Source organism: Acomys minous (assembly GCF_964271855.1).
Source record: "Acomys minous genome assembly, chromosome: 18".
Classification (NCBI taxonomy): Eukaryota; Metazoa; Chordata; class Mammalia; order Rodentia; family Muridae; genus Acomys; species Acomys minous.
The window spans coordinates 62,286,961-62,297,996 of record NC_140501.1 but is presented as its reverse complement, the minus strand read 5'-3'; the positions used below and the strand labels follow the sequence as shown (position 1 = coordinate 62,297,996).

The 11,036-nt window shown below is 44.2% G+C and overlaps 1 protein-coding gene across 6 annotated transcripts in view; it reads left to right on the top strand.

Moving 5' to 3' along the window:
- LOC311589016 (uncharacterized protein) overlaps positions 1-11,036 on the top strand; it is a 130,712-nt gene that overhangs the window by 18,167 nt on the left and 101,509 nt on the right. The gene's annotated exons all lie outside the window — the stretch shown is intronic.

The window sequence follows — 11,036 nt, the reverse complement described above, 5'->3', positions numbered from 1 at the left end:
CCTTAGTTGAAATTGTTTATCTTAGTTGGCCCCCTTGATCTCAGAAACTGAAACTGGCCTTAAATTTTTCTGGGTCACTTTCCCAAACTTGTCTGGGTCACAGTCCCAGGCTTAGGCTGAGATAGAGAGAGTCTTACAATCCCCCCTTGAGGTTTTAACTGGCCTTAATCTTAAGGCATGTCCCTACTTCTGAGGGTTTGGTACTGTTGAGTTAGGATCAGAGCCTGAGTTATAGCCAAAACAGGGTACAAGGGTGAGAAGCAGAATACTCATAGTCAATCCCGTAATCAGGTAAGTCTTTGCCAGGAACCAAATGGCCTGTGGCTGACCCCCACCCATTCAGCACCTGCAGCAAACATCCTGCTTGGCCACCCACTAGGCCCGCAAGGCATCTGGCTTAGCCCCAAGAAGAGAACGATCTGACCCTGAGATAACCACAGAGAAATCCTGCTTTGCCCCAAACTAAGAAACCCCCTCCCCCTGCAGATGTTCCCGGGGCCCAACCCCAGAAGATTCTGTACTTTTCCATTACCCTCCTCGCCTACCCCCGCCCTCCCTAAAGCAGGTTTTAAAAAGCCTGCCCTCACCTTCAATAAATGGCTCTTGACAAGCTACGGTTTCCTTGGGCTCTGCCTTTCTCTCGCCCGTTCTTTATTCACAGGTTGCGACCCTCCTCGGCCCCCCAATAACTGACCAGCCGGACTGGTCAAGTCTTATCTTGAGTGGATCTTGGGAGCGATGGAGCTGCCATCGTGGTGTCTCTAGAGCAGAGTCAAGAGTAGCTGGGGCAGCTTTGGCGTGAGAGGCATGAACCCAGGTGGCTATTCTGTCGAACTTCAGAGTGGTGGGTGTGGTGAGCAGGATGGTGTAAAGCCCCTCCCAGGGAGACTCGAGTCCTTGAGACTGGTGTCAACGGATGTAGACAGAGTCACCAATGTGGAAGGGATGTCCTGCTGTCTGAGAGTGGCCAGGCTTGTAAATTTTGGCCAGTGGAGCCCAAACTTGGGCTTGAACTGCCTGGAGTCTTTTAAGGCGGGCCTGTAAGTCAGTTTTGGAAGCAGAAGGTTGATAATAATTAAGCATAGTAGACAAAGGGCGTGGTCCCCCATACAGGATTTTATAGGGGGTCAGGTTAAATCGTGAGAGAGTGTTTTTGGCTCTGAATAGAGCAAAGGGTAGGAGGCGTCTCTAATCTTTTAAGCCAGTCTCAATGGTCAATTTAGTCAAGGTCTCTTTTGGAGTCCCATTTATTTTTTTACCTGTCCTGAACTTTGGGGTCTGTACGCACAATGTAAATTTTAATTAGTCCCCAAGATCCTGGCCAGTCCCTGACATACCTCAGCTGTCCTGGAACTCACTCTATAGGCTAGTCTGGCCTGGAACCCACAGAAATGTGCCTGCCTCTGCTTCACAAGGCCTGGGATTAAAAGCATATGCCAACGTCATCCCGCTCTGAGGCCTGTCTTGATCTCAGGGTCTTCCTGCTGTCACATCCCAAAGTGCTGCCTTACAGGCATATGCCCATGCTTCACTGTCAATAATGCATTGATATGACTGTATTATGGATGTAGGGTCTCACTGTGTAGCCTTGGATGGCCTGGAACTTGCTATGTAGGTCAGGCTGGCTTTTGCCTTTGTCTCCTGAGTGGTGGTAGTACAAGTGGCTGGGCTTTTTAAAATCAAATAATTCCTGTTTATTGACCATGGCATCGTTCAGGAGTGGATGATAGAGAGGAATGAGTCTTTTCTTTTCTTTTTTTCAAAGATGTAGTTATTTATTATGTATACAGTATTCTGTCTGCATGTACACCTGCATGCCAGAAGAGGGCACAGAATCTCATTATAGATGGTTGTGAGCCACCAAGCAGTTGCTGGGAGTTGACCTCAGGACCTCTGGAAGAGCACACAGTGCTCCTAACCTCTGAACCATTTCTCTAGCTCCTGAGTTGTTTATTTGCTTACCCACTAACTTTATTCAGATACACTAAGGCTCCCTAGAGGATTGCACATATCAGCTATGCAGTGTGAAGGCAAGCCTGACTTGAGGCCAACAGGGCTCAGTGGGAATCTTTGTTTCTCTCTCTCTTCCTCTTTCCTTCCTTCCTTCCCTTCTTTTTATTCTTTCTTGTTCTGTTCCCTGCACACTGTGTTTTTCTATCTATCCCTGACGGCCTTGGAACTCACTCTGTAGACCAGTCTGGCCTTGAACTCAGGGATCTACCTGCCTCTGCCTGCTGAATCTAGGATTTAAAGGCATGCCACAGTATGGACTGGCTAGGGCCCTTTCTTAAAGCAGTTGGTTCCTATATTCTCTTGTGTTGTAGTGATAAACAAAGTATGTGGGAGTAGGTTTTTTTTTTTACTATTTATTTATTTTCTATTGTTTTCTTTTTTTTTGAACCAGAGTCATATTTATCCTAGGCTAGCTTCACACTTGCATAGCTGAAGATGGCCTTGAACTCCTGCCTCTTCTGCCTCTATTTCCCATGAACTGGGCTCCTGGAGTAGGCCACCACACAGGGCTCAGAATATTGTCCTTGACAGTCCAGAGCCATCTTTTCTTACTGTCTTGTGATCTAGGGTGGGAGCACGCTGTCTGCTCCAGCCACTGATAGATTCTCAATACATCTACCTCAGGGACCGAGGACGGAGAGGCTGAAAGAGCATATTAAATATCTGTGAGAAATTAGTAAGCAGCTTTCTCACGTGAGGATGGTACATTTCTCTTCTGGACCCATCACTTTATTATCCAACTCTCTGGCTAAAGGTGATGGGGTCAGTTGACAGAGTGATGGCCTTGAATTTCAAAAAGTTCTGGGTTCTATCCCTGGCACAGACTATACTGGCCCTGTCTCCAAAACTGAGTCAAAGATCAATGTCTGGGGCTGGAGAGGTGGTTCAGTGGTTAAGGGCAATGACTGTTCCTGTGACGGCAAGAGTTCAATTCCCAGCACTGGCCTGGTGGCTTAGAGCCACCTGTATCTCCAACTACAGGTGACCTAATGTCTCCTTCTATGCTCTATGGACACTGCAGCCAGTGCACAGAAGCATAACTAAAAATAACAATGAAAAAATATCTGTGTGATGGCATACATGTTATATATTAGCCCTTGGTAGGCAGCGGCAGGCACATCTTTGTGTTAGAGGGCAGCTTCCTCTACAGAGTGAATTCCAGAACAGACAGGGTTACACCGAGAAACCCTGTCTAAAAACCCAAAAACAGGGAAGCAGAGGCAGGCAGATCGCTGTGAGTTTGGGGCCAGCATGCTCTACAAAGTGAGTCCAGGACAGCCAAGGCCACAGAGAGACCCCGTCTAGAAAAACAAAAAATAAGAGGAAAAAAAACCCACAAAACAAAACAAAAGCAAAAACAAAACCATATAAAAATTCATTATATGTATTAAGTATATAAATTAAGGCTCCTTAAAAATGATGAAACATTTCTTTTTCTTTCTTTCTTTTTTTTTTTTTTGGGCGGGGGGATTCTCAAGACAGGGTTTCTTTGTTAGCCTCGACTGTGCTGGACTCTGTAGACCAGGTTGGCCTCGAACTAACAGGGATCCACCTGCCTCTGCCTCCCAAGGGCTGGGATTAAAGGCGTGTGCCACCACTGCCTAGCTTGATGAATCATTTCTTAAAAAGATTAAAACTATTCTTTCTTCTCAGGAATAATTTAAATGTTATCAAGACCTAGTGCTGAAAAATATGACAGAAAAATCAAAGGAGTTCATTTCTGAGAATATTCAAGGAGGCCATGCAAATGAGAGGAGTACCCTCCTCCCAGACCATGCCAATGATGGGTGTATCATCCAACCAGGCCATGCCAGTGATGGAGTCATCATCCAAACAGGCCATGTCAGCGATGGAGACATCATGCAAACAGGCCAGACTAATGAGAGGAGCATCATCCAAAAAGGCCATGCCAGTTATGGATGCATCATCCAGCCTAGCTGCACCAGAGAGAACAGCATCGTCCACCCAGCCTATGACAGAGAGAGGAACATTATTCAAAGAAGCCAGACCACAGAGAAGAGCATCATCCAACCAGGCCATGCCAGTTATGGATGCATCATCCAGCCAGGCCATTCCAGTGAAGGATGCATCATCCAGCCAGGCCATGCCAGTGAAGGATGCATCATCCAGCCAGGCCAGGCCAGTTATGGATGCATCATCCAGCCGGGCTGCACCAGAGACAGTAGCATCATCCAGTCAGCCTAAGCCAGGGAAAGGAACATTATTCCAGGGCAAACTACAGAGAAGAGCATCATCCAAGCAGGCTAAGATAGGAAGAGGAGACCTACACAAGCTAGGGGAAGAAAGTGAGATCCCAGCACCTGGGACTTGAAGAGAGAGAGCAGGAGAGGAAGAGGATGGACAGAATCCACAGAAGAGAAGAAAGCAAGTGCCTGGGACCTTGGACGGGAGGAAGAGTAACTGATAGTGGGATAATAGATTAATTATCATGGTCAGCTTTGTGCTCAATTTTTAATGAATCATTGCCTAGATGTGTGATTATTTGGCAGATATTATGAATTAACAAATAAAGGAGGTTTTTATTAAATATATGAGTGAATGTTCATTGTTAATAGTTATTTAAAAAGTGGTTAAACATGAGGCTTGATCTGAGAAGACGTGAGTGAAAGGCCATTTCTTACCAAAAGAACTGAAGCTGAAAACCAAAATACGATTGAATCAAAAACTGTCTCCCACAGGTCTCTTTAATAGAGACACTTATTCTCACCCACAGACAAAAGGCAGCTTCCTGTGGGCACATGGGAGATAAAGGGAAAGGACTTAACACACCCAGGTTGGCTGCTGCTTGTGGCTGAACTCTCACAGAGCAATGGTGGCTCCAGAGGCAGCGTGGTTAGAAAACTGCAAGTGAGAGGCCAGAAAACTTACAAGTAGAGGTGGGGAATGAAATTTGCCATCTAAATTAAAAAATAGAGGGCTGGAGAGATGGCTCAGGGGTTAAGAGCACTGAGTGCTCTTCTAGAGGTCCAGAGTTCAATTCCCAGCAACCACATGGTGGCTCACAGCCATCTGTAATGAGATCTGGTGCCCACTTCTGACCTGCAGGTGAATATGCAGATAGAGCACTCACATACATAAAATAAATAATTAAAAAAGTAAATTAAAAAATAGAGACTGCTATGGTCTCTCTCTAAGGTGCCACGGTCCAGGACACTTGGACTTTCTCTGACTTTGTTTTGGTTGCTGTCATGGACCAGGTTGCATGATGGGTAATGGTGATCATGGTTTTCCATGCTTTCTCTACAGAAGATCAGGGAGAGAGAGGGAGAAAGCCAAGGGATGCAACACTAAGGTACAGGCAGGCAAAATGGAGGAAGGAACAAAACTCTTCCTGATAGAGAACGGAAACTTGACAGTAGCTGGAGCTCAGGGCTCTCTGGGTACAAGATGCCTGTCAGCTATTTCTGGAAAGGACCCTGCTAAATGCTGTAACAACCACTAAATTCAAAAAAGTATGGACAGGGCTGCTATGTCAGAGTACGAAATGGGACAAGTGGTCCCAAACTTAGACTTTTCTTTTGTTTCCCATTACTATGGGAAGAGTTTGTTGGAATAAAAATTTACAAGACGAAATGCAAATCTACATGCTTATATTTAAGAGTGTACATGTATATAGTAACCCCAAATAAAGCATTGCAAGCAATACTAACATCCTGGTGACATGTTTCCAAAGACTTAACTGCTTTAAAGATCCATGTTATAAAGTCACTTATGTAAAGGGCAAAAACGAAGAATCAACATAATCTTTGCTGTTTCAGTATTACTGCAAAAAATTTTCTATCCCCATTAGAATAAAACTATGCATTTGTTAATTCTAGAATAATATATAAGAGGACAATGCTATCAATGTAAAGGATTCACCAACCATGCTGTATATCCCGTGAAGTCCATACCCACTGAACATAAGCAGCAGCGATGGTCCCTAGTGTATGTCTGTGTAGCCCTGGCTGTCCTGGGCTCGCCTTGTAGACCAGGCTGGCCCTGAACTCACAGTGATGCACCTGCCTCTGCCTCCTGAGTGCTGGGATTAAAGGCGTGGGCCACCACCACCCATCTTTTTCAGGCTCTCTTAACTGTATCAAAGATACTCACCTGCTGTAGCAACCAAGTTAAACTACAAAATAAGGCCTTCTGCATGCATGTCACAAAAGTAACAGGCTTAGAATAGTAAAGCATGTTCTCCATGACTATCATTTCATGTAATCCAAGCACTACACAGAAAGTAGTTTTAACCCCAATACAAGTACCTGTTATTCCTGTTATTTTCTTTTCCCTTTCTTCTTCTTCTTTTTTGGTTTGTCTAGACAGGATTTCTCTGTGTAGCCTTGGTGGTCCTGGGCTCATTTTGTATACCAGGCTGGCCTCGAACTCACGTCGCTCCACCTGCCTCTGCCTCCCAGTGGTAATTTTTATTTTCCAGGATAAAGTAAGGATGTTCAGGAATCTTTAGCTTTTCCTACCACTCCTACCACAATCTCTAAGCCTGTACCTAGGTCAGTCACTAAAATGTTTTCAAATTATATAACTCAAATGTGAAAGAAATCCCTGTAGTGTGATTTAGGGCAAGAAAAAAAGTGGACTTGGCACAGACATGCTAATAGGGTAACAAGGTTTCCCTAAACATAACTTCATCCTGCATATAGAATCCAAATCTGCCAACCACCTGTGGCAGGTAAGGGGCCCCAGCAACACTGTCATTAGCACAAAGGGAAAGCTGACACTCTGAAACATGTATTACCCTCAGCTGCAGAGTTTATCAAAGATGTATTCTAAAATTCATGGGTTTGCCGGACATGATGGCACATGCCTTTAATCCCAGCATAGGGATGCAGAGGCAGCACATGAGTTTAAAGTCAAGGCCAGGCTAAAAAACAAAACAAAACCAAAAACAAACAAACCAACGAACAAACAAAAAATACACACACAAAAAACCAAAAGATAGGCATGGTGATGCACGTCTTTAATCCCAGCACTCGGGAGGCAGGGGCAGAGGTTCACTGTGAGTTCAAGGCCAACCTGGTCTACAAATCCACTCCAGGACAGCCAAGGCTACACAGAGAAACCCTGTCTCGAAAACCAAAAATATCTAATGGGGCTGGAGAGATGATGGCTCAGTGGTTAAGAGCCCTGTCTGCTCTTCCACAGGTCCTGAGTTCAATTCCCAGCAAGCACATGGCGGCTCACACCCACCTATCCTGGGATCTGATGCCCTCTTCTGGCATGCAGGTGTACATGCACATAGAATTGATGAGCAAGGGAATGGAAACTGTGCTCAGAACCCTGGCTGTGACAGGAAGCAGAGCTGGAGGAGCTGGTGTAGGCAATTACACCTCCTGCATTCAGTTCCATGGTGCTTGGTGGGGCGCTGACTAAGGTGAGGTGTCAGGATGCTTTAGAAGCCTGCTTCTCCCTTTAAACCTGAGACACTATCATGGGGAACAGGTGGTGCTCATGCCTAGCACAAAGAGACAGAAGGAATTATGGAGGTTACAAAATACATGCCAACCTATGTTAGGTCCCCAAACACAAAGGCTATGAAGGAAAAACTGCCCATTCCATATGGGGAAAAGGGAAGGATGAAAATAGCCACAACAAAGATAAAAACCCATGTACAAGATGCCTAGAGATGCTTAGAAGAGTTTAAAATTGATTCTTTAAGGTAATGCCTTTTCTATTGCTCTGGCCAGCCAGCTTATCCCTTTAGACCTGAGGAAATCTCATGTGGGGCAGGTAGCAGCTTGTCCTAATGCAACAGCTGCCACAGAGCCCAGAGGAGGACTTTTGGGTCTTGTTTTGGTTTCAAAATGATAAAGATTGTATGTTCATTGGTCATAGTAATATTATACATCCTTTTTGACTGAGGTCAAATGGAACAGCCCTAGGAAGAAGAGACTGCTAAAGTAAATCAGTCTATATTTAATGACTTCAAACTACAGAACACGCACATAACTTACATTGCTGAACCCACTACATGGAAATAGCTCTGAGACTGGCTTTACATCTTTCACATCTACTATATTATTAATTGTAGTACTGTATATTACATGTGAGAAAATACAAGTTTTCAGAACCAGACACTGATGATGCTGGATCTGACCCGACCAGATTCATCCTGCAGAATGCTGAGACACTGACTCAAAAGTTCCATCCTCAACTGCTGCGGTTACTGTCCCTCACCACAGCCTGCTCATTCCCAGGAGAGCTGAGAAGAAAGCTGCTGATGTCAGTTGGTCCAGCATTTTAGACTGTTCTAAACAGGACGTCTATTAAGCGTCAGTGTTCTCAACATTTACAGACTTGACTACAAACACTATTGCTATCTTACTTAGCCAATGTTTTTAAGTTTATTTAGGCTACCCAAAAGGCATTCCTGGTCCAAAAATTATTGAGAAGCAACCTTGAAAGCAATGACCCATTTCCCTTAGGGGAGATAGGGTTGGTTTTTGGTTGTTTCCTTGGGATATAGAAGCTCATGGTCGTTTATTGTATGGATGTGTAATAATATAAATGTACATGTAAAAAAGTAAACAGTTTCCTTAAATTGAGTTGTGGTGGTTTAAATAAGCAAGGTCCTTCCAGGCTCAGGCATTTGCACACCTGGTCCCCAATTAAGGAGTTTTGGGGGAGGTGGGATGGCCTTGCTGGAGGAAGTGCATCAAGGAGGGCAGGTTTTGAGGGCCAAAAGCATCTCCCCACATCCAGTTGCCTGTTGTGCTTTGTAGTTGAAGATGAGAATTCTCTGCTTCCTGCTTTAGGTAACAGTTGCCATTTCTCACAGCCACTGTGGCTCTCCCTCTAGAACCATAAGCCAAAACAAACCCTTCCTTCTGTTAAAAAAATGGAGTTTATTGTCATTTGGAGATAGTTATAAAGGTTTTTTGTTTTGGTTTGTTTTGGTTTGGTTTTTTGGTTTTTCGAGACAAAGACTCTCTGTGTAGCCTTGGCTGTCCTAGACTAACTTTGTAGACCAGGCTGGCCTTGAACTCACAGCAATCCACCTGCCTCTGCCTCCCGAGTGCTGGGATTAAAGGGCGTTGCTTATATGTTATCAATGGTTTTATTCAGAGAGAAAAAAAAAAGGTTAGACCCAGGGATATCTCTCTTCTCTCAATCTTTTTTAAAAAGGTACTGAGATAGAGCTTGAAAACACAAAAGGAGCATATAGAAATATCTTATAGGAGTAATAAGACCAAAGGTAGAATATTTTATCTATTCTTCAACTTAGAGGTATTGTTATATTAAATGAAGTTGTTTTAATACAGTGGTATAAATGTTGATGCATTGATACAATTAAAAGTTATTTTGTTACACACACACACAGGGGGAGAGAGAGAGACAAAGAGAGACAGAGAGAGACAGAGAGAGAGAGAGAGAGAGAGAGAGAGAGAGAGAGAGAGAGTGAGAGAGAGAGAGAGAGAACAATCTGGTATGTGCTATTGTACCCATACAACTCAGGGATTGTACAAGGTTTCCTTCCAGTATTTTTGAAGTTGCAATTACCATCTGTTTAGGATAAGTAAATAATGCAAGTTAATTGTTAGTTGATCAACTCATGGTCAGATGAGTCTAATTTAGCACAGGAATATACATCTGAGGAATAAAAGGGATATGATTCTATAGATAGATAATGTAAAAATTGATAATTTGGTGATCTTCATATTTTATAGACCTACAGAAAATGGCCATGACATAGACACATTTGTGAAAATAAGGATGACTATGCCAAAAACGTTGATAAGTATCTTTCACTGTGGTGCCTTACTGAGGCAGAGTCCGTGATGATCTAAAAACACATCCATAGCTTTGGAGTAAGACCTCAAAATTCAGAGCTGTAATTTTTCAATGAAGGAAGTTCCCAGAATGCTCCCCTTCTGCATTCTCCATGCTGAGTTTGCAAACTACCTGCCTCTAGGAAACAAGCCTACCCCAATTAAATGCTTTCTTTGAGCAGAATTGCCTTGGTAGTGGTGGGTCTTCAGAGCCATAGAAGACTCACTAGGATACTTGGCTTTGGACTGGAGAGATGGCTCAGAGGTTAAGAGCACTGGCTGCTCTTCCAGAGGTCCTGAGTTCAATTCCCACCAACCACATGGTGGCTCCCAGCCTTCTATAATGAGATCTGGTGCCCTCTTCTGGAGTACAGACCTACTTGCCGGCAGAACACTGTACATAAATTGCCTTCTATTAATTTCTCCTCTGCTTAGGCTAAAGTGTAGAGTCTCCAGCATATTAAGCTGGGTATACTATTATGGAGATATAACGCCAGCCCCTCACAGGTCCTCTATCACTGAGCCACACGCCCAACTCCTCACTGGGGATTCTAGGTAGGGGCTCCCCCACTGAGCCATGTCCCTTTCTCCTCACTGGGGGAGTCTAGGGAGGTGCTGTGCCACTGAATTACACCCCCAGGCTATCATTGTGGGATCTAGGAAAACCCTCTGCACCTGAGCCATGATCCCAATCACCAGCTGATATTCCTGCAAGGAGTTGGTTTTTGAGTATCCTTTCATTTACAGTTGCTACCAGAGGTGTCACACACTAAACATCCCTGTTCAAAGAGGGGAAATAGGTCCATGTGAGTCTCCATAGAGCATGCAAGAAGAGATGTCTATATGGATAAACAGGCACTAGCAGCTCATGCTGAGAAGTGGGTAATATCCATTGATTTCTGGTTCCTCAGGAGGGATGGTGTTACTCTTTAATTTTAGCTTGGCGGTTGTATTTCTAACTTTCCTGCATCAGGGAGTTAGCTGGACAGGAAATGCAGTTCCGGAAGCCAGGGAAGACTGGGAAGTCTTTCCAGGTAATGACTGCTCTGGATGGAAACTGGTTAAATCATCCCATGCAAACACATGAAAATACGGATGGAAAGAAAACAAGATGAGCAGGAAGCTATGCGGAAAACTGACACACAGACCAAAAAGAAAGAGTACAGAAAAATATTGCTACTTAGGAGAGGAACACGTGTATAAAATGTGGGGGATTCATAGCCTAGCCTATCC